Source organism: Saccoglossus kowalevskii, chromosome 18, assembly GCF_978046115.1.
Source record: "Saccoglossus kowalevskii chromosome 18, keSacKowa6.1, whole genome shotgun sequence".
Classification (NCBI taxonomy): Eukaryota; Metazoa; Hemichordata; class Enteropneusta; family Harrimaniidae; genus Saccoglossus; species Saccoglossus kowalevskii.
Window position 1 is genome coordinate 23,358,486 of NC_140658.1, and position 26,376 is coordinate 23,384,861.

Genomic DNA, 26,376 nt, shown 5'->3' on the forward strand with positions numbered 1-26,376 from the left:
TTATATGAACATCCTTTTCCAATATAATGCCATTAGAAATATAATTGCACTATAAAATATTAACAAATTATATCCACATGGAAACAAACCACATTGATAAATATAATGATGCTCCAAACAATACAAGACAGGCAAGAATAATACAATCAATTTAGCAATAGAACTAGACATATGAGTAGAATAATTACATTCAAGTTGAATTAATTGCGAATATGTTTTGTTGTTTTTGAAAAAAATCTATATTATTCTGTTTGTAAAATAATCTGCAAAAATAATTGATTACGTATTTTAAAATAAAATTAACAGAATCTGATTAAGCAGTATCAATGCCAACATATTAGGTTAACCAATCAATTAATCTTTTGTTATATTTTGATTCAAAAATTGATAGATGATTACCATGATCTGAAGGGACAATGATATGTTAACCGTAATATATAAATAAAAAAAAAATTATATAATAAAAACAGATCATTTTGAATTAGGTGATGAAAAGACACTGATAAAAAAACTTAATTGGGTCATATATGGTTCATAAAAAAAGTGTTTGAGATGGCGTCTATACAAAGATCGGCACTGAGTGATAGAGGAGCTTTAATTGCCCGTTTACACTCATCCAAACCAACAAATCTCCCATTATAGGTAGCCAGGTCCACTGATCAGCACTCAGTGAATATTTCCGTCTCTGTGATACTTCCCTGAAATAATCACGATGACAGTTGCCTACAGTATATGCTAACAAGGCTATGAGAGGAGACAATAGGGTGATGTGATCAATCTACACACAACGAGGCACACACATTGAAGACATCTGCTTGTGCCATCTCACACAAGACTTCCCACCTGCAGACTTATCAAAGCTAATTTCTCCTCAAAAGAAAAATTAAATAGCAATTAAAGTTGTAAATTGTAAATATCAGAAATGGACAATACCTGCTGGATGCTACCATATTATCCGTTAAACACACACAGACTAGTGTGGACAAGTAACAATGACAAAAATCAACAATTGTGAGAGGTTTTACCAGACATCTATAGCTGGCACTATTCTTGTTTTAAATAGCTGTAGGCTACAGTATCATTGAATTTCCCATGATGCTATGCTTGACATCAGAAAGAGGCTCATTATGTATTCATGCACACCATGCGTTGCTATGGAGAGATAATAATCCTAAGCAGTTTCACATGGATAACCGGCTACATACAAGTATGTTCCATGCCACCTCAGGGATATAACAATGTGCATTATTAAGATACAAATTATTATATTGGAGACCTGGGTCACTGGCAAGATGAAAATCAATGTCAATGTGACCTGCATTGTATCATGAGAGCTAACTGAATGAACAATTCAATTTACTGATCCTGTATTTTTCACTATGAGTATATTGATAGCGGCATATAGTGAACTTAGTGACTGATGATTGATATAATGACAGATATATGGCTTGACACTGGGAAAACAATTGTACACAGTTCTATGGCTTGACACTGGGAAAACAATTGTACACAGGTCTATGGCTTGACACTGGGAAAACAATTGTACACAGGTCTATGGCGTGACACTGGGAAAACAATTGTACACAGGTCTATGGCTTGACACTGGGAAAACAATTGTACACAGGTCTATGGCTTAATTGACACTGGGAAAACAATTATACACAGGTCTGTGGCTTGACACTGGGAAAACAAATGTACACAGTTCCATGGCTTGACACTGGGAAAACAATTGTACACAGGTCTGTGGCTTGACACTGGGAAAACAATTGTACACAGGTCTGTGGCTTGACACTGGGAAAACAATTGTACACAGGTTTATGGCTTAATTGACACTGGGAAAACAATTATACACAGGTCTGTGGCTTGACACTGGGAAAACAAATGTACACAGTTCCATTGCTTGACACTGGGAAAACAATTGTACACAGGTCTGTGGCTTGACACTGGGAAAACAATTGTACACAGGTCTGTGGCTTGACACTGGGAAAACAAATGTACACAGTTCCATGGCTTGACACTGGGAAAACAATTGTACACAGGTCTGTGGCTTGACACTGGGAAAACAAATGTACACAGTTCTATGGCTTGACACTGGGAAAACAAGTATACACAGGTCTGTGGCTTGACACTGGGAAAACAAATGTACACACTTCCATGGCTTGACACTGGGAAAACAACTGCACATACAATGTAGGTCTGTGGCTTGACAATGAGAAAACAATTGTACACAGGTCTATGTGCTTGACACTGGGAAAACAATTGTACACAGGTCTATGTGCTTGACACTGGGAAAACAATTGTACACAGGTCTATGGCTTGACACTGAGAAAACAATTGTACACAGGTCTGTGGCTTGACACTGAGAAAAACAATTGCACATAAGGTCTATGGCTTGACACTGGGAAAACAATTATACACAGGGTTATGGCTTGACACTGGTAAAACAATTGCACATAAGGTCTATGGCTTGACACTGGGAAAACAATTGTACACAGGTCTATGGCTTGATACTGAGAAAACAATTGTACACAGGTCTGTGGCTTGACACTGGGAAAACATATGCACACAGGGGTATGGCTTGACACTGGGAAAACAATTGCACGTAAAGTCTATGGCTTGACACTGGGAAAACAATTGTACAGAGGTCTGTGGCTTGATCACTGAGAAAACAATTGTACACAGGTCTGTGGCTTGACACTGGGAAAACAAATGTACACAGTTCCATGGCTTGACACTGGGAAAACAATTGTACACAGGTCTGTGGCTTGACACTGGGAAAACAAATGTACACAGTTCTATGGCTTGACACTGGGAAAACAATTATACACAGGTCTGTGGCTTGACACTGGGAAAACAAATGTACACACTTCCATGGCTTGACACTGGGAAAACAAATGTACACACTTCCATGGCTTGACACTGGGAAAACAACTGCACATACAATGTAGGTCTGTGGCTTGACAATGAGAAAACAAATGTACACAGGTCTATGTGCTTGACACTGGGAAAACAATTGTACACAGGTCTATGTGCTTGACACTGGGAAAACAATTGTACACAGGTCTATGGCTTGACACTGAGAAAACAATTGTACACAGGTCTGTGGCTTGACACTGAGAAAAACAATTGCACATAAGGTCTATGGCTTGACACTGGGAAAACAATTGTACACAGGGTTATGGCTTGACACTGGTAAAACAATTGCACATAAGGTCTATGGCTTGACACTGGGAAAACAATTGTACACAGGTCTATGGCTTGATACTGGGAAAACAATTGTACACAGGTCTGTGGCTTGATACTGGGAAAACAATTGTACACAGATCTGTGGCTTGATACTGGGAAAACAATTGTACACAGGTCTGTGGCTTGACACTGGGAAAACAAATGTACACAGTTCCATGGCTTGACACTGGGAAAACAATTGTACACAGTTCTATGGCTTGACACTGAGAAAAACAATTGTACACAGTTCTATGGCTTGACACTGAGAAAAACAATTGCACATACATGTAAGGTCTATGGCTTGACACTGGGAAAACAATTGTACACAGGTCTATGGCTTGACACTGGGAAAACAATTGCACATAAGGTCTATGGCTTGACACTGGGAAAACAATTGCACATAAGGTCTGTGGCTTGACACTGGGAAAACAATTGCACATAAAGTCTATGGCTTGACACTGGGAAAACAATTGTACAGAGGTCTGTGGCTTGATCACTGAGAAAACAATTGTACACAAGTCTGTGGCTTGACACTGGGAAAACATATGCACACAGGGGTATGGCTTGACACTGGGAAAACAATTGCACGTAAAGTCTATGGCTTGACACTGGGAAAACAATTGTACAGAGGTCTGTGGCTTGATCACTGAGAAAACAATTGTACACAGGTCTGTGGCTTGACACTGGGAAAACATATGCACACAGGGGTATGGCTTGACACTGGGAAAACAATTGTACAGAGGTCTGTGGCTTGATACTGAGAAAACAATTGTACACAGGTCTGTGGCTTGACACTGGGAAAACATATGCACACAGGGGTATGGCTTGACACTGGGAAAACAATTGTACAGAGGTCTGTGGCTTGATACTGAGAAAACAATTGTACACAGGTCTGTGGCTTGACACTGGGAAAACATATGCACACAGGGGTATGGCTTGACACTGGGAAAACAATTGTACACAGGTCTATGGCTTGACACTGGGAAAACAATTGTACACAGGTCTATGGCTTGACACTGAGAAAAACAATTGTACACAGGTCTATGGCTTGACACTGGGAAAACAATTGTACACAGGTCTATGGCTTGACACTGGGAAAACAATTGTACACAGGTCTATGGCTTGACACTGGGAAAACAATTGTACACAGGTCTATGGCTTGATACCTGGAAAACAATTGTACACAAATACATGACACAGAATACAATTGTATATACACATGTACATGTAGGTCTATGGCCGACACAGAAAACCAGTGTACACAGATATACCGGTATATATATATAAATATAACTGACACAGAATACAATTGTATACAGGTCTATGGCCAACACAGAAAAACCAATGCACACAGATATATATATAGCTGACACAGAATACAGTTGTATACAGGTCTACGACTATTATTATAAAAAAAAATGATAAAATTTGAGGTACAACATTGGAAATTATTGATGTTATAATAAATCAGGACTATTCCAGAAAGGTGGATCTTTAGAAGCATATGATAAATGCATTCTGTGAACATTATACAACTTACTCCAAGATATCAATCTGGAAAGCGAATATCTGGGATCTAGCGTGACCTAAAACATCACAGAGTATACTTTTAGAACACAGTGTATCCATTGACCTCAATAGTTCAGAATGTAGAATACAGAGTTTTAGATCCTTTTAGACATATTATAATAATTATAATTAGCATATTTGCAGATTTGTTAATTTAAGAATCAATTTAAGAATACATAAAATCCAACGCAAATGAAGACTTTGAATGTTTTCTTGCAGAAATAATTCCATTTTCGTAAAGCACTTTACACTTAAGTTCACGCATGCATAGAGCCCTCTAGTAGCAAAGTAGCACCCTCTAGTGGCGGGACTTTATACATGTGATAACACTGTATACTATATAGTGAAATTGAAGATGGAAACACTTTCTCCATCAATGTAGTCATTACACGGAATTAAGGAACACATTTTTTAACAAATTTAACATTGTTCCTTCTATCTGTTCAGCAGAACAGGAATTTATCAAATTATTGAAAAGGACACATCAGGAAACCATTATTGAACTTGATCAACTTATCTACAATTGTTTTCAAATGAGAGAAAAATGTTTGAATAAATAAATTTACCAGCTGTCTCATTTTACTTTTGTCTCAACTGAATTTTCTGTTTTTACTTTTTTATTATTATGATTTTATTCTTTATTGTAATTTTATCTATATCTCAACAGAGATTCGATCTCAAAAAAGTTATTATTATTATTTACGGTGCAAGACAACATCTCTTCTACAATATACCTATATAGTCAAAACATTGTTGTTCTCTATTACAAGCACATGCACATGACATACCTGTAACAACACAAGAACTTCTACATCTATGTAGATGTATGAAAAATATAGTTCACTCTTGCAAGTGGCAAACAGGTGCCTCAGGTGATTGTTGTTCATATCACAAATCGAAAACACAAGCAGGAGTGAAAATGAAAGAAAGAGGAAACAATTTAAGATACGAAATAAAGTTTTGCTTGAATGGATACAAGCTATCATTCCAAATAGTTTCCCAGGCACGCAAGTTTATTGATACAAGCATATAAGGCTGTATAATTATAATTGGTATTCAGTAGAGATACCGATGCTATACATGCGTATAATTAGTTATGGGATGGTTTCGAGAATATTGAGAATATCTTGGATGCATTCAGTTTTGACAATCGATCATCTTTTTTTTGTGATTACATAGCTGTGTAGCTAAATAGACCAGTTCTGATAAAAGATGTTTTAAAAGAATTAATTTACACTGACAACAAAAATATAATGCACAAAGACTGAGAAGATAGGACTTTTACAGCTTTGTTTTTCAGCATACTTGTACACATTCAAATTTTGTTTGTAAATAAACAATTTCTGATCAGTAAGCCACACATGTATCGTTACAATGTACATGTTGATGCAGCTCATACAAATGCATGTGGAACATTGTATGTCGACTGTCTTAACTTAGCAAATGAGAAAAAACCTAATAAAAAATTAATAATTATTTAATTTTTTTTTTTTTTAAATTTGGTGTTTTATTTTTTAGAATAAATACTATGTGATTAAAAATATGAGTACACTCAGTTCTGGAAAAGACTGTACAAGAATAAATAAAAAATCAAAGAAAGCAGATTTGGGTGTAAAACTAATGAGGTCTGCGCAATGTAACAGAAAATCTATGTTTCGAAGTTTAACTGAAATGTGATTAGAAACAAAAAATTATGAATTATTATGCTTATTAGGGAATTACTATAAACAGATTTTTACCCCAAACTAATTAGGTTTGTACATTGTCCTAGAGCATCTTTGTACTAAGTTTCATTGAAATGGAATAATTAGTACTTTAGATTAATTATGCAAATTAGGTAATTAATACGTACAGATTTTAACCCACAATTATCCAGGTCTGTCTATTGTCCTACAGCATCCATATACATTCATTGATATGTGATGTTTAGTACCTGAGATATCAGTGTGAAAGTTGGTTAATTATGCAAATTAGGTGATTAATATGCACAAATATTTACCGGAAACTAATTTGGTCTGCATAATTCTAGATTCATTGAAATGTGATGATTAGTACTTTAGGTATCAGTAGAAAAGCTGAAAATTAATTATGCAAATTAGGTAATTAATATGCACAATTATTTACCCTAAAACTAATCAGGTCTCTGCATAGTCCTAAAAAATCTATGTACCAAGTTTCATTGAAATGCGATGACCAGTACTTGAGATACCCGTGGAAAAGCTGAAAATTAACTAATTATGCAAATTAGGTGATTAATATGCACAAATATTTATCGGAAACAATCAATCTCTGCATAGTCCTTGAGTATGTAAGTACCAAGTTTCATTGAAATGTAATGCTCACTACTTATATTAAATGCTGAAAAATAATTATGCAAATTAGGTAATTAATATGTACTGATATTACCATAAAAACTATCAGATCTGTGCAGTGCCATATGACATCTATGTACCAAGTTTCATTGAAATGTGATGATTAGTACTTGAGATAATTATATCAGTGGAAAAATCGAAAATTGACTAATCATTATGCAAATTAGGTAATTAGTATCCACGGATTATTACCAAAAACTAATCAAAACCTAGCATTAGTTCAGAGCCATGTATGTACAAAGTTTCATCAAAATCTAATGAGTGGTTGTTTAGATATCAGTGGAACAATCACGGAACAGCTAAAAATCAGCTAATTATCATGCAAATTAGGTAATTCATATGCACGGATTTTTACCAAAAAGTAATCAAATCTGCGCATATGTTCAGAGCATCTATGTACCAAGTTTCATCAAAATCCAATGAGTGGTTCTTTAGATATCAGTGGAACAGTCATAGAACAGCTAAAAATTGGCTAATTATCATGCAAATTAGGTAATTAACGAGCATGGATTTTTACCAAAACCTTATCAAATCTGCGCATTGGCCCAGAGCATCTATGCACCAAGTTTCATCAAAAACCGATGTATGGTTCTTGAGATAGCAGTGGAACAGTCGGACACACATACACACATACACACACACAGACACACTAACTGCAAAGACTTCCATTATGTGCTTCGCACATGGGAGTCAAAAAGCATGTTCCCGTGAGGTAAACTACATGTAGTCTTCATCTTTCACTTTAATGGCACTTTTAATATTAAACACAATTAATGTAACAGCTACAGAATGGTTACTCGTTACAAGTGGCACTACCTCGTTATTGTCATTAAAAAATCTCAGTTGAAAATCGATACTTGCATTTTTAAACATTTATTGCATAATTTAGAAGCTCCTGAGAAGCAGTTAAAAAGATTATTTAACGAGGACGGTGTACGCACAACTGAATTGCTTTTGTATCATGCGAGCCTTTGTTGACATGCTTCTGGTAGAGCAAATACAGTATTTTTGTTTTTGTTTCAACCTCTCATGACATCAGACCTACCCACATTAAATTTCAGTATGCGCATGCAAAATGGGAATTTAAAGGGTACTTTATGTGTAAAATTATACAGAAAAGAAATAGTGATGATAAAAAATAAACTTGTTCACATTAAGGTTGTTCGCACCAAACATATTAAATAGCAAAAATAATGATGACATTCTTTCATCAATGCACAAGTAATTCAATTTTGGTCTCTTTTACTTAGAACTTAACTATTTGTGGGGGGGGGGGGTGTAAAATTTGGTCTATTTGGTAATTATTTTTATTCAGGAATTCATGTTAAACAATTATTCCATTAAAAAAAATACTATTTGACAGATTTTCCTAATAGTTTATTTAAGACAACCATGATTGAAATAAAGTACAATTGATTTTTAGTTTTGATGAAATCTTTTTACTGTAGAAACCAATGGGTAAGTGTAAACTTTGTGTGACAACCTAATTACTATTATCATACATGTTTTTCACCTATTTAAATAAAGACGACATGGTTTTCGTAGCAAACTACAGAACAGTCTTAGGATAACTTAACTTCCGAGCTGGCTATGAGCTGGCTTCACCTTTTCATAAAAATGTACAATTTTAAAGGGAGTACCATTGTCACTCATATTTTAAACTTAATATTCTTTATAATACATGTACAAGTTTATTATGAGAATACCTCAAAGTATGCACGAAGACAGTACAGCTGGAGTATCGTTCGACGCGCAGCAGAGGTCGACGCGCGGCATACTGTCTGAGTGCGTACTTTGAGGTATTCTGGTAATAACCTTATTATTATACATCTTGTCCTCCCAAGGATACATCATGGGACTGCCTAAATCCAAAAAGTTCAGAACAGAATCAGCAAACTTCTTTGTGTGGAGTCCGGTCAATCTCTGATGGCAGCCATGTTTGTTTTTATTATTAGATGACGCTTACGCACATAATCATTCCACATTTGGAATTCGCATTTCCTTAAACGATATTACGGCATGCTGTAACTTTTATGGCGTTACGGTAACAGAAGTATAATAATAGTATTTACTTATATTACTAATATGAGACATTTTAGGTAGATTACTCTACACAATTTAGATATCAGATGTTTTTGAAAGCAAGGTAAGCTAGCTATAAGCCAGCTAAAAGCAAGCTGAATGTTAAGTTACATTTAGACTGTACTGTACATGTAGCTGTGTACACTTAAAGGCTATTCTATAGCTGACAGGGAAAGTATGATCATACTGAATACTTTGTAATTATTTTGTTTACGACTGAATATAACTTTTAGTTGAACAGGTATAATATATTGATATACAAGTTGAAATAATGGAATGTCTGGGGGAATGTGACTTTGTACTGTAATTATTTTGTTTATGATTGAATACCGGTATAACTTTTAGTTGAAGAAGTATAATTTGTTGATATACCAGGTGAAATAATGGAATGTCTGAAGGAATGTGACTTTGTACTGTAATTATTTTGTTTACGACTGAATATAACTTTTAGTTGAACAGGTATAATATGTTGACATACAAGTTGAAATAATGGAATGTCTGAAGGAATGTGACTTTGTACTGTAATTATTTTGTTTACGACTGAATATAACTTTTAGTTGAACAGGTATAATATATTGATATACAAGTTGAAATAATGGAATGTCTGGGGGAATGTGACTTTGTACTGTAATTATTTTGTTTATGACTGAATATAACTTTTAGTTGAACAGGTATAATATATTGATATACAAGTTGAAATAATGGAATGTCTGGGGGAATGTGACTTTGTACTGTAATTATTTTGTTTACGATTGAATACTGGTATAACTTAGTTGAAGAGGTATAATTTGTTGATATACCAGGTGAAATAATGGAATGTCTGAATGAATCTGGATACATGTATTAAATGTCGTGCAGTATCATCCACAATATATATTGTGACAAGTTACAAATATGACTATAAATATGACTAATACTGGTAAATACGGAAAAAATTGTGCCAGGAAGAAATGAAAGGAAAGTGTATGTCAAATTTATAGTCAGCTGGAGCGAAAGTGATAATAAAATAAATGTTATTAATCTGCTGATATTTACTATATGGGGGCAGCCATCTTGAATATGACTTGAAACTGAATAAAGAGACAATTTGAGAAATGTGTTTTTCAATTTCCTACAAATCGAGGGAAAAACAAATTTTCACAGCTAAATGATTCATTGGGGTAAAATTAAGCCAACCGCTAATAAAATTTGACTGAATTTGTTGTTTATGTGTGGGAAAAACTCTTGCATATGAATACTAATTACACAGAGAACATGGCGAAACTCTTTCCCGGGGGGTGTGTTTCCGAGACAAAACTTCTATTAAAATGGTACAATACAATAGAGGGGATGCGGTTTTAATTAGAGCATCTACACATATGATGAATTTTTGCTTCTCAATTGTCCAAAAAGTATGGGATTAGGGATGCCATACTAGTATTCAAAAATTTCCCATTTTTCATAACAGGAATTTTTGGCCCTCGTACGATATGATGAAACCACTAACTATGACGGAAAGTATCTGCCACAGAAACCAATGAAAAACTGTTCAAAAACACTTTTTTATCAATTTTCGAAGCCATTTTGTGGGAAAATTAGTTTGGTGACCACATTTTTAAACCTTATAGTAACGAACCCATTATACTGGATTTCAAGAATTTCTTAGTATTTTTATAATGGTAGCATATCACCTTAAAACATCATTTTAACAGTAATACATACAAACAGAGAGAGAGAGGGTGACCACAATGGCTCACACATTGTATGCTTCGCTGACATGATTAAAAAAATAGGCCAATGGCCTGTTTCTGAGCGGCTATTGTACAAAAGATTAGTGTTGTATATGTCACAACTTTTCGTTTAAATTTGTACTTTTAAATGAAATATCACCAAACAACCACACAAAGTTGTTAATGGAATAATAAACACATGTATGCCTAACACTAAAGCATTGGAAATAGTGGTTAGTTGAAATTCCATTTTTAACCAAAAATGACAAAAATATTTGCCAAAATTGGAGAATTAAAGATATGGCCATGGGATGAACAAATCTAGTAGATGTCAACACAAGGTACATACACATCAAGTATCAAAGCATTCAGGCTACCGGTTTTGAATGACCATTTTAAAATAGTCTGAACTGAAATCAGGTCGGGTCGCAACAGCCGTTTTATTTTCATTATTTTCGTCTTAAATTTCTACCTTTCTACTGTCGATGGGTCCCGAAACTATCTGAATATGGTCCGAAATTGGTCGATTTCACGACAAAAACTGCGTGAAATGGGAAAACTATGATGCCTCGTGGCGTCACAATAACTTATTCAAGATGGCGGCAAACACAGGGATTTTGCTGTAGTTTTCCGCGGTTTTCATCTTGAAACCGACCAATTTCGAACCATCGCCCTCAAAATAATTGATGAAATAGTTTCGGGACCCATCGACAGTAGAAAGGTAGAAACTTAAGGCGAAAATAATGAAAAAAATTAACAGCTGTTATGACCTGACCTGATTTCAGTTTGGTAAAATTGAGTAACTCGCAAAGAATGGAACTGTAGCTCCATGGTTTCGCGTTAATACCACGACGAACGAAATAATCGACAGCGAAACCAAGTGAGCTAAAGAACTGCAGCTAGGTTCAACCACGGTTTCGTTCAACACAATGGCAACAGCAGACTGCAACGTCAGCGGTCGATCCACACAACTTTTGGAAAGAACTTCTGCCAGTCACTGAATTCCTCGCAAACATGATTTCGTCGGTCCCAAAAGTTCCACAACATCCATAACCACTTTAGTTCAGTCTTTGGAAGGAATTCAGTCGATTTAACAGGAGAATCGACCTGCCCACACAGACTGAAACAATTCGACTGTCCGACATAGGAACGCATAGACTTATTCATAAACAAAGTTATTCCAACACCATACTATAGATAGCACTCTCACTATAGGCCGCCACAGTAGAGTTTTGGGGGGCTAATTTGCATAATTTTTGGCAGATCGACTTCTCATGAACAAATTACCATCTACACTCATCAAGGCATCCACACACCAAAAATCGAGTCAAACGGCTTGGCGGTTTTTGAGAAGAAGTCGTGCACAAACAGACAGACATACAGACAGACAGACAGATAGACAGATAGATAGACAGATAGATAGACAGACGGACGACAGACGCAGAACAGAAACCCTGCCCATAGGCTCAGCGGACCTATGGTCCGTTGAGCCAAAAATATATTGCCATCCATACATCAAATATACATGCTCAGACAATAATGGCTATTACATACCTTACAAGAGAAACCAACTGATATTTATAACAGGTAGAATCTAGAAAATGTAAATAAAAATATTATTTAGTACAATGTTTGTTCAATTGTTTTCAACCAAATCAGTGATATAAACTTTGTATAGTAAACAAGCTCAAACACTCAATTATTGACATGCAAATAGATACCATTGCGTAAAGTACATTTTAAACAGGTTGCATGAACATAATTGCCACTTGTACAATGTTTGTTCAATTGTTTTCAACCAAATAAATTGGAATCAGTGATATAAACTTTGTATAGTAAACAAGCTCAAACACTCAATTATTGACATACAAATGTATACCATTGCGTAAAGTACATTTTATACAGGTTGCATGGACATAATTGCTAATCTGTTTCAGAGAAGTTGTATATTATGTTCAGATAAAGTACAAAGGCTATAATGCAGTGCAAATTCCATGTAAGAATATCACATGTGTTGTTGATAGTGTTTTTTTGACATCACAACAATTGTACGCAGCCATATAAAAACCTTAACTTCTAAAAATCCTAATATTGTACATTTTTTTTAACCATAACTTCCAAAATATATTTTGAAAATAAATTTAGTTATCTTGTTATCCAGCAAGGTGGTAAGATAACACCAATATCTCAAAGTGTTCCCTGAAGACAAGAAGAACCGACAATCAGTGCAACCTGGGGGGGCGTGGATATTTTCTTACATTTATCAGTGTGTGGGTGTGGGTGCATAATTCATGATTACATTGTCTATCTAAGGCTAATCTATATTTGTATATATATTATTATACATTTAAAAATATTTGTTTGAGGAACATTTTCACCTCCACCCTCACAACTCATTGAAAAAAAAAAAACATTCTAGCCAAAGAACATTTGAAGTTGAAATAAAGTATAGTAAAATTTGTATTAGAAGCCACATCCCTGATAGAATCTGCACCCATTTTTTCTGAACAATTGAGAACTGAAACTTCAGCCGCAGCTTCTAATAAAGATTTTACAGTCCTAACTTTAAAATTAACATTAGGACCATGTAGCGTTTGTTTTTTCCTCAATCGATGAATGTTTTATCTGTATTACTTTATTACCCGATTCATATTAATGGTTTATGCATTGTACATACTGTTAAGGGGTTAATTATTCACTGGGTTTTAATTTTGCTTATTTCGCTGACTGGAGAATGTACTAAATTAAAACCCAGTGAATATGTAAAACTTAGCATAGAACACATTATTTAAATAATAAAACCGTGAATTTAAAACCTACTGAATATGCCTGAAATGGTAAATCAGCGAAATTTAAACCCAGTGAAAATTTGTCATTTCACAGTGAAGCACAAAATCAATGAACTTATACCATAAATACGACATGTATTTTAGTGCGACCACAAGTTAATCATATTATATTAAAGACAAAACATTTCCTCCCCAGCTCCAAAAAACCTGTGAGCAGTTTACCTATTACAACAGCCTTGTGCAATGGTGTTTATCACTATTTGGGTGACTTACTAAACAAGCAGCCTCTCGGCTGAGATAGCTCCGCTGTTAGCAATGCACATTTCAATTAAAGAACAGAAAGTATCATTAAAAAATGAACAATATATATAGTATCAAAACAATCAGACTTGCGGTTTTCAACAAGATGTGGAAAATATCACTTTTTACCAAAAATTACAAAAATATTCATCAAAATTAGAGAATTAAAGATATCATCATGAAATGAACAAATCTGAGTTAGAACCACATGTAGTACCTATATATGTAATATCAAAGCAATTGGACTTGAGGGTTTTAACAAGAAGTCGAAAATTTCACTTTTTACCAAAAATGACAAAAATATTCACCAAAATTAGAGAATTAAAGATATCATTACAAAATGAACAAATCTGAGAGAGGTCCACATGTAATACCTATATATGTAATATCAAAGCAATTGGACTTGCGGTTTTCAACAAGAAGTCGAAAATATCACTTTTTACCAAAAATGACAAAAATATTCACCAAAATTAGAGAATTGAAGATATCATCATGAAATGAACAAATCTGAGAGATTATCAGTATCAAAGTATCAAAGCATTCAGGCTTGTAGTTTTCAAGAAGAAGTCGAAAAAGTAAAACATTGACACGAACGGCGACGGACAATCACTCATATGATAAGCTCCGCTCGACAAAGTCGACAGCAGAGCTAAAAACAGAACTAATGATCCATAGTATAGTAGACATCAGTAGATTGTCACAAAATCTGACATCTTACCTCATTATGGCTTTACAGTAAATTGTGACGAATCCTCAAGAACTTTACTAGTAAACAAAATCCTTGCTAAAAATAATGTCACAACCAATATAAATACATATGTCATTTTTCTTTTATTGCTACTAACAATTTTTCTGGCCCACTAGTAACACTAAAGATGATTAAAGAAAATTTTTTCTCAATCAACAATCTTATAATATTCAAAAAGTGATCATGTAATTACTGAGTATTCATAAGGTGGTGAGGATGATGTAATTAATCTCATTAATATTCATGAAGGCTAAATCTAATTGAAATCTGATGAAGGTAAGTGGCAATAGTGGCTTTCAATATACACAATGTATGGTCATTGGTTATGGCCTTTGGTGTATTAACTACCCATGAAAACCACTTTAAATTCTTGCAGAATCAGCAGCCAATCAGACCTTGTCTTACAAGCCGTTACTTACAACATTACCTGTTTTAGTAAAACATGTTCTCATTGGTTGATAAATCGCAGAACACAATTTTGCATAGTTGGGGCTTTCATTGTGTCATTACAGGGCACACTGTCTCAGCACAGACCTGTGAATTAATATGATGCCTTACTAGCCGATTTTAGTTGAAAGAGCGCACTCTTATTTTTCACACTCAATATTTTTTCTTTAGAAATTAATTTGATTTCACATCACATATTTAGTGAAATAATGTTTAGTGAGTGAAATATTAATGTCAAACAAAATTCAATCTTTGGAACAGCAGAAATAACAATAGTAAAATTTGTGTTTGACGTTTAAATTTCCAATGTAATTTCAAACTAGCTTGAAATAGAACGTCCTTGAACAGAATAATATCTTATATGGAATGCACTCTGGACAACAAACTAGCAGCATAACTGATTTGAGTAATTTTAGCGATAGTTTATTTCTACAATATTTCTAACTTCCATCTATCATTATTTAGGAAAGAAATCACTGGAGCGATTTTTTATATCCATAAAAAATGTACCAACTGACGATTGACTTTGAAATGTTCAAAGTTTCGAACAAACAACAAATATAAGTGCACTCATTGCGTGATATGTGTCAGAATTATGTAAAGAGAATGTAGACCTGCAGTGTCAATGAGAGAATTTAACACAGACAGCCATAAAGTGATGATCGCAGATTAAGAGCAACCAGAATCTCTTTCTGCATCAAATTTTAATCAGATTGTTGGACTCATTAAAATTTCCGGAGTATTATATTTAGCAGTTTCATATCAGACTAATTGAAAATGAAAACTAAGAATGACATATCTCAAAAATGAATTTCATCTTCATCACACTGAATTCATATGCAGCTCCCAACAACGACAATTCACGAGATAAATGTTTCAGGATTTACTTCACAATTTTTTTTTCTTTTCTGAGAAAATTTTCAAACACATGATTTAATATTTAATGGGTATTTATTTATTTTTTACTCCGAAAAGTTGTTTCTTACAAGAGTAAAGTGGTTATTTTCAAGACTCACGACTCCCTGTCTGTCAACATTGGGTTGATGTACTCTATACAGTAGCCCAAGGGGTAAACAAAACACGACTGGAAAGTAATTTTTAATAAGAAAAAGATATGACACTCAATTACTTTTAAAATAAGCAAATTGCTTAAAACTATGCAACATCATTTCAAGCTGTTTATTAATCCGGCAACTCACAGACTTTAGAGCATTAAACTGGAAACCATAGCAACCACTCATGACAAGGTCTCGAGGAAGCAGGTCCTCAGGATCGTCCCATTCAAACTGCTTCACAATTCAAACTTGTTAAATGTATAATATTGATACAATTAACACGGCAATATTGCATTTTAGAGATTGTATCAATTCTATGCATGAGAAAGCAATCAGTCTATCTAGACAGAGGTACATGTATGAGCTGCATAATTTTTTTTTTCCAAGCTTGTTTGTATTCAGCATTCTAAATACTGCTGACCCAAAATCGGCCATCTCTTTCGGCAAATAGATAAATAAACGGTATTATTATACATCTGTCACCATAACACCATAATTTTGTGGTATTTTACGGGGTATTTTCATCCTACCACATAAGGAAATGCAAATTCCAAATATGGAATGATTACGCTCTTAAGCAGGGCTGCCACCAGGTTTTAACCAGACTCCACACAAAGAAGTTTGTTGATTCTGTTCTAAACTTTTTGGATTTCCATGACGTTTCCTTGAATGGAAAAAATGTATAATAATAAGGTTATTACGAGGATACATGTACCTCAAAGTATGCACTCAGACAGTACGACGTTGCATCGACCTCTGCTGCGTGTACTGTCTTCATGCACACTTTGAGGTATCTTCGTAATAACCTCATAATATAGCATATTCTATAAGGGTTTATATGATGAAGGTATGTATAAGGGTGTGATGATGAACATTAGAACATAACACAAATTATGATAAGAACCTACATTTCCTAAAAATCTTAAATACAAATTAGTGATAGTGAAAGAACTGGTTCAGGTTCACTCAGACCGTTTTTTTTTCTCTAAGAGCCCATGCTTAATTGTAAAGCATGTAATACGCGTGTTTTGTGTTTTTAAATGAGTCATTAATCTCTTTATTTTCTGTTCATGCAATCAAACATTTCCAATCACCCACTGTGTTCTATTATGCTATTGGTTAAAACTAACGGTATGTTCAAATGACGTGCAGGAAATATTAAAAAGGAATGGATTTGTTGATGGGTATTAGTTGTTCCTTACAGTTACATTCTCACTTTGTGAGATTTGCAGAAAACCTCTCACTGACACCTTGGAGCATGCATAAGAGTTTTCAGTTCTGTACAGAAATCAGTCTATGGCCAACTGCAGCATCAACAACATCTTGAAATCAAATTTAGAAGTACTCGAAAAATAGCCTTGAGAAATTACAACAATGAAAATCATGTTTGATTTGGCGATTATCATTACACACTAAGACCTTTTATAGACTAGATGTTGTCTATTATCATGAGACTTTGACAAATCTACGATTAATAGACAAGAGAATCGGTCTAGGGCTATGGTCAGCCTTTACATAAGAGTCAGCTGCACATACAAGTTTCCATGATAAATAAATGTAATGAAGTCGCGGAAACAGCCAATCAGTGATGACATAGATTTCTGCGCCGTCTGCATATTATGCAATTTAACAGACAATTCTTGAGTGCACTGGGAAGTGAATTCTGAATGACTGGATTCCAGGATAACACCTTCAGTGTACATGTAGGCTAGCTTCATTGCTCCGATATTTCAGGATTTGTTGCCAAACCAACTGACTTTATCTTTCCTCATGGTGACAGGGGTCGAAATATTTTGGTGCACACTGCACTATACACATAGATTATTAGCTAGTGCAAGTAAACTCAAAATATAATGTGCACGCTGTGCATGTAGAAATTAACACAACATTTTCTCATTATATTCACCAAGCCTAAATTAAGTTCAACCAACATTGTAAGACAATTTAAAAAAAGCAAATTCTTTCTTAATTTTATTTAAACTTTAAAAGTGGTACATTTCACAACAAGTTAGTGCAGGTAAATTTCAAATTCAACATGCACACTGCGCATGCAGGGACAAAATTTTATTTTAATGATCACAATAAACTATGGGAAGTGCTCTGCATATAGTAGGAATGTAAAGAAAATGGACAGAAATTGCTGATGCAAATCTGAAGATGACCATTGTATCATTGTATGAAGAATTTGATACAATGTGGTCAGGTTATTTTTTGCGATCATGCTAAAAGGACTATAAGAACAATTAATTATTTCTTTTTGTAAAACAAAAAAGAATTCCTGACTTTGCCAGTCTAAAAAGAAGTTTTTTAACTCTGCTGTCAACTTTGTCGAGCGGAGGCTTATCATATAAGTGTTTGTCCGTCGGCATGTGTCATCGGTGTCTGTGTCAACTTTTTACTTTTTCGACTTCTTCTTGAAAACTACAATCCTTATTGCTTTGATACTTTGTGTATATGTACCTTGGGCAGACATCCCTAGATTTGTTCATTTCATGATATCTTTAATTCTATAAATTTTGATGAATATTTTTGTCATTTTTGACGCTAGTCTGATTGCTTTAATGTTATACATGTAGGTACCTCAGGTAGACCTCTCTCAGATTTGTTCATTTCATGATGATATTTTCAATTTTCTAAGTTTGATGAATATTTTTGGTAAAAAGTGACATTTTTGACTTCTGGTTGAAAACAGCAAGTCCGATTGCTGCAGGTAGACCTTCTTTCAGATTTGTTCATTTCGTGCTGATATCTTCAGTTCTTAATTGAAATGTGCATTGCTAATGGAGCTACATTATTGTTTGTTATTTGTTTGAGATGCATGTACAAATAAAAATGGGAAATGAATGTACGGTAATTGATATCATAAACAACATGCTGGCCAGATGCACGACACCCAAAAAGTTGCATATGCTGGCAAACATCTACAAAATATGTTTCATTTCAAACTGTGACATCAGTGGAAATTAACCAAAAATTTACCTACGACTCTGAACAAAAACTGTCCAATTTTACCAATATTACTTGCCGAAAAATAGCGCCCCCACAGTTCAGAAAATAAATAGACAACCAGACAAAAGTTGTTTGAAGCGACTCCAAATTTTGAGATTCAAAATTTCTTCAAACATCGCTAAAAAGTTACCAATGTGTCTATGGTCTCTCCTTATATGATAAAATTCTTTTAAATGTGTACTGAATGCTATAGACATAGAACATGTGACAACTACTAAATGTATATAATTTTTTTACCAAAAATGACAAAAATATTCATCAAAATTAGAGAAATGAAGATATCATCACGAAATGAACAAATCTGAGAGAGGTCCACCCTACATACCAAGTTTCAAAGCATTTGGGCTAGCAGTTTTCAAGAAGGAGTCGAAAATAGCATTTTTGACCAAAAATGACAAAAATATTCGTTATAAATATTAAAGACAATTGAACACGTAATGAACAAATCTGAGAGAGAACCACCCAATGTAAAGTTGACGATGGCGACGATGAGGACGGCAACGACGGACAATCAGTAACACTATAAGCTCCGCTAAAAAATAATTCTTCTTCAGAACCACCAAGCAAAATAATCTCAAATATGGTATTAAGCATCTATATATGAATACTTATGCCACAATTAAATGATTATGTTTCAATTGTTATGTTGCATCTCTATATTGAACTTTTTCAGACAGTTAAAAAGAATTCAGATCACATGGTGTAGCCACCATCTTGGATTTTAGGCTAAATAGACCAAAAGTTTGGGCATTTGTTTCTCAAAGGTGTTTCAACTTGATATTTTGTATATAACATGTCTGGCCATAGCTTGTAACAAGAAAAATGTTATAATTTTGATCACTTATAATCGCATGGTTTGACTGCCATCTTTGATTTTTGATAAAGATGACCAAAACTTTGGGCATTTGTTCCTCAAGGACGCTCAAACCAATCAACCATAGCATAAAATTCGATGAGTCACTTGGTTGGTCTCCATCTTAACCAACGATTTACAACTTCTCCCAAAATAAGGGAATGATAAACAGAGTTACTGATAACAAAAGATTTATTTTATGTGGCCTCTTTAGATCAGACTTTGAGACATTGTCAGAAGGTAAATGGATTTATGGTAATGACTTTAAGGTAGTTGGAACTAAATCATAACCTTAATCGCACAGTTTTGTGAACTTCATGTAAACGTACTCCTCCATAATTACACTGAGAAGTTGCTTATTTGACCTCAGTAAGAGAGATAAATCTGATCGGCCTTCCCGGTATAACATATAATAGGTATTCAGAGAGTGTTTTAGACCCCTTACTTTATCATTTGAAATAATAAATTCAAAAAAAAAATCCAAAAAAATCATTGTCATTCATAATTTATCCTGAAATTATTATGCATTAAAGATACTGTTTAAAATGAAACATAATTTAACTGTTATTCAACTGTTGTTGAGAAACATGTTTCAAAATAGAAAAGAATAAAATGTCTTTAACATGATTCAAATATTGTGAAAACATCACGTACACAAGTTTACTTTGACGAGGAAAAGTCCATTTATCAAATATTAAAAATGTCATTATGGGAGGCTGATTAATGAGAATAAATGGATGTCTTGATTGTCTGTAGATAAACCTTGAGAAATAGAAGTTGGTTTAAGGAGCATCATAAATTATAGACAACAGACATTTATTTCCAATAACAATAGAATAATGAGAATTTATGTTACTAAAAATAATGTTTACACACTCATTTAAAATTACCCATAAATGCGGTTTACAATTAATTTGAAATTTTATGAACACTGCATCAATTAGTGAGCAACTCTCGGCCAATGACTTTGGGCCTTCCGATTAAGTGTGGCTCACTTACCCAGAGTATAGTGGCTTAACAAAATTTGGCTTCCCCATCAAGTGTGGCACACTCATCCTGGATACAGTCGCTGTGGCCTCATCATGAGTGTTGCACACTTATTAGGATCAAATGGCTTGCCCTACCCATTGAGTGTGGCACACTTACCCAGGATACAGTAAGCAAATAACACCGAATAAACGGCAAGGTAAAGACTATGTCTAATTAGAGTAAACACGTACTGCGTGCGTGACTCGAACCGGCGCTCGTGTACGGCACCTAATCGCCTAGCTTCACGCCACTACACGTCTTCCCCTCGGCCACCGGGCATCCCCCAAAAGGGATGCTTAATAACCGAGCTTATTACGTGCAGAGAACATGAAACCCGTCCACGCGATCCGCGCCACACAGCGTGGCCAGAATGTGGCAAAGGCCTTCAGATCTGGCTGTAGTAGGATGGTGAAAGTAATGGTACAGCATTGTAACAGTGAATAAGTACTGAGAAATAATTTTAAACTCATACCCAGTTTTGGCCTCTCAATTGAGTATAGCACACTTACCTAGAGTACAGTGGTTTTGGCCTCCCAATTGAGTGTAGCACACTTTAGTGAACTACACATATTCCTTTATGTCACTATTGAATTGCACATATTCTAAAAGACATCACTATTGAACTGCACATATTCTAAATGACATCACTATTGAACTGCACATATCCTAAATGACATAACTATTGAACTGCACATATATTTTGTATTCTAAATTACTATTGAACTGCACATATTCTAAATGACATCACTATTGAACTGCACATATTCTAAATGACATCACTATTGAACTGCACATATATTTTGTATTCTAAATGACATCACTATTGAACTGCACATATTCTAAATGACATCACTATTGAACTGCACATATATTTTGTATTATAAATGATATCACTATTGAACTGCACATATTCTAAATGACATCACTATTGAACTGCACATATTCTAAAGAACATCACTATTGAACTGCACATATTCTAAATGACATCACTATTGAACTGCACATATTCTAAATGGCATCACTATTGAACTGCACATATTCTAAATGACATCACTATTGAACTGCACATATTTTAAAGGACATCACTATTGAACTGCACATATTCTAAAGGACATCACTATTGAACTGCACATATTCTAAATGACATCACTATTGAACAGCACATATTCTAAATGACATCACTATTGAACTGCACATATTCTAAATGGCATCACTATTGAACTGCACATATTTTAAATGACATCACTATTGAACTGCACATATTTTAAAGGACATCACTATTGAACTGCACATATTTTAAAGGACATCACTATTGAACTGCACATATTTTAAAAGACATCACTATTGAACTGCACATATTCTAAATGACATCACTATTGAACTGCACATATTCTAAATGACATCACTATTGAACTGCACATATTTTAAAGGACATCACTATTGAACTGCACATATTCTAAATGACATCACTATTGAACTGCACATATTCTAAATGGCATCACTATTGAACTGCACATATTCTAAAAGACATCACTATTGAATTGCACATATTCTAAATGGCATCACTATTGAACTGCACATATTCTAAAAGACATCACTATTGAACTGTACACATTCTAAAAGACATCACTATTGAACTGCACATATTTTAAAGGACATCACTATTGAACTGCACATATTTTAAATGACATCACTATTGAACTGCACATATTTTAAATGACATCACTATTGAACTGCACATATTTTAAAGGACATCACTATTGAACTGCACATATTTTAAAGGACATCACTATTGAACTGCACATATTTTAAAAGACATCACTATTGAACTGCACATATTTTAAATGACATCACTATTGAACTGCACATATTCTAAAAGACATCACTATTGAACTGCACATATTTTAAATGACATCACTATTGAACTGCACATATTCTAAAAGACATCACTATTGAACTGCACATATTCTAAAAGACATCACTATTGAACTGCACATATTCTAAATGACATCACTATTGAAATGTACATATTCTAAATAACATCACTATTGAACTGCACATATTCTAAAAGACATCACTATTGAACTGCACATATTCTAAATGACATCACTATTGAACTGCACATATTCTAAATGACATCACTATTGAACTGCACATATTCTAAATGACATCACTATTGAACTGCACATATTCTAAATGACATCACTATTGAACTACACAATACACATATTCTAAATGACATCACTATTGAACTGTACCTATTCTAAATGACATCACTATTGAACTACACATATTCTAAATGACATCACTATTGAACTGCTCATATTCTAAATGACATCACTATTGAACTGTACAAAGTTATATTAAAATTTCACAAAGCAATCATTTTGGACTTACATCAGTGTAGTGTGTACAAAGAGGAAGCGAATGATCCGTGCAATGTACCCTGACTGAATAAACAGACATTCTATAATAGCATCCCAACACTTTATGTTACCACATCATATATATATATATATTTTTGCCGGAGAAATTATGGTATAATATATATATATATATATATATTATAATATATTATACCATAATTTCTCCGGCAAAAATTTTTGGGTACAACATTTTTTCTGTATGTTGTATAATTTTATTGTTGATATTGGAGCACAGAAACATAATTACCCATAACTTGCAGGTTTTGATCTACAGTTTCAAAAAAATTATAGAAAAATTAGTTTATTTTGGTAAAGATAACCAAAATGGATTTAGGCATTTAAAGGAGTCAGCAAAAATTGAAGAGAGTTCCCCAGCATAGATAGTCAATTTGAGAAGATGTTATGTTTCAAGTAACACCATCAACACAAAAGACTTGATAAAAGTGTTGACAGTTTCCTAGCAACCATATCTTGATTGATTTCACCTAAAGGATGTTGTAATTTGAAGTTCAAAAGTTGGAGAAAATGATAGTCATCTAACTATGTAAAAGCAATTCATTTTTCTAAGTGTTTCAGACAGAATCAGTAATGAATGACGGAAAAGATAACTGAATTTCACTTTCAATAGTATACAAAAAACAAACAAATTTTCTCTGTTACTATTGTGTAGTTTTTCAGCACTTACAAAAATCAATGGATTCATACATGAACAATGTTAGCATATCCATTATTGAGATAATTTTTTTATTATTATAATATTATTTTTTTTTTTTGAAGTAACCTTGCTTCAACCTTTTGATCTGGAAAAATGAACTTCTGACACATTTCACAAAATAAACCTGCAAATTTTTCTATAAATTTTCACCTTTTTACTAAAAATTTTTTAATTCAAAACGTATACGGGAAAGGCAAATTATACCCATTTTGGTACAAACGAAATAAGTTTTGTTCCAGAAACAAAACTTTGATTCTTCCACAAAATGAGTAAAATATGATCAATGCCCAGTTTTGTGAAAATAATGAGTCATAAGTTTTAGGGTGTCTTGTACTTTTTAACAACAAACTAGGGAGTCTTAGTATTCTGCAATCATATGGAGATTCAATCTCTCCAGGCAGAGTTCTATTACGAATATATCTCTGCCACCACGCGATCTTATGCTTGTCGTTGATTGGTCGATGCGTCACAGTGGTACTACTTTCAAAGACATGCACCAAAACATTGCAATGCAGGTGTTCGATTTTCGAACCCAACATAAGTGTGCGCGTTGTTTGTAGATTCTGGCTGTTTTCACAGTGAGAAGCTCATATTTTTACTTTCCTTAGCACAAACGGAGTGGCAATAGAACGTGTTCGCTGTCAATACCACAAAGTGCTTTCCTTTCTTCATATGTCTTCACCTAGCGATCGACAGGGCCGTCAACTTGATGAACCGAGTAACACCTTAGTAATCGTTATTCCGCGATGAAATTATTTTCTTTTGTAAAATATAACTATTTCACCGTTTTCAGTGTGTTTACGAAAAAATCATTATCAGCTATCGACGAAATAATTTAAAACTTGTTTTCAAGTAGGAATAAATCAACACGAAAGCCATCTAATAACAAAAATACGCAAATGATACGCGTAGTAAAAGTCTTGTGTTGTTTCACCACAAAATGGCGGTGTGTGGTGGCAGAGATACTTTCGGTGATCTAACCGCAAGGAACTCTGGGAAGGAGAATGATGGAGATTCTGAAACAGGTGAGCACTAACATTTCGATTTCCCACAGGTGATGTTTGCTTGGAATTCACTAAATAAATGTAGAACATTCCTTGAGCCAAACGACCTTCATTTACACTGACAATAAATATCAAAGTATAGAAAGAACTCCTGTGTGCTGAGAGTATTGGATAAACATTAATAAATAATTAGTCTTTCAAACAAGGACTGCACAATGTCACAGACCATAATTGTACCAAGTTTCCTTGAAATGTGATTAGAACTTGAGATATCCATGAAAAGCCAATAAATTATGGATAATTATGTAAATGAGGTAATTAATATGCACAGTCCTATAGCATCCATGTACCAAGTTTCATTGAAATGTAATGAGTACTACCTTAAATATCCGGGAAAAAAAACCAAAAATTTACTAATTAAGCAAATTAGGTAATTAATATGCATGAATATTAACCCAAAGCTTATCAGGTCTGCACCAAGTTTCATTGTAATGTGATGATAAGTACTTGGGATTTAGCAATACACATTTCAATTAAAGTTCTGAAGATATCATTAGAAAATGAACAAATCTGAGTGAGGTCCACATGTAGTACACCTTTATGTATAATATCGAAGCAAGCGGACTTGCAGTTTTCAACAAAAAGTTGAAAAATATCACTTTTACCAAAAATTACAAAAATATTCATAAAAATTAATGAATTGAAAATATCATCATGAAATAAACAAATCCGAGATAGGTTTAACCTGTAGTACCTATATGTATAATATCAAAGCAATCAGATTTGCAGTTTTCAACGAGAAGTCGAAAATATCACTTTTTACCAAAACTATTCATCAAAATTAAAGATATCATCACGAAAAGTGATGTCTGCATAAGGTATGTATCTTTATGCAAATTAGGTTCTTAATATGCACACATTTTAATCAAAACCAAGTTTCATTGAAATGTAATGATAAGTACTTGAGATCAGTGGAAAAGCGGAAAATCAAGTAATTATGCAAATTAGGTTGGTGTTTAATTGTAAGATTAAACTGTATTTATG

At 34.0% G+C, this 26,376-nt stretch overlaps 1 protein-coding gene across 4 annotated transcripts in view; it reads right to left on the bottom strand.

The window, feature by feature from the left end:
• The window catches only part of LOC100313633 (hippocalcin-like protein), a 128,619-nt gene that overhangs the window by 71,467 nt on the left and 30,776 nt on the right, over positions 1 to 26,376 (bottom strand). For 3 of the 4 annotated variants that reach the window (XM_085492647.1, XM_085492646.1, NM_001168094.1), the window contains exon 2: positions 12,512 to 12,551. The gene's annotated coding sequence lies outside the window, so the exon portion shown is untranslated. Of the gene's footprint in view, positions 1 to 933; positions 1,059 to 12,511; positions 12,552 to 26,376 lie in introns of those variants that run through there. The other variant, XM_085492648.1, reaches the window with a different exon arrangement.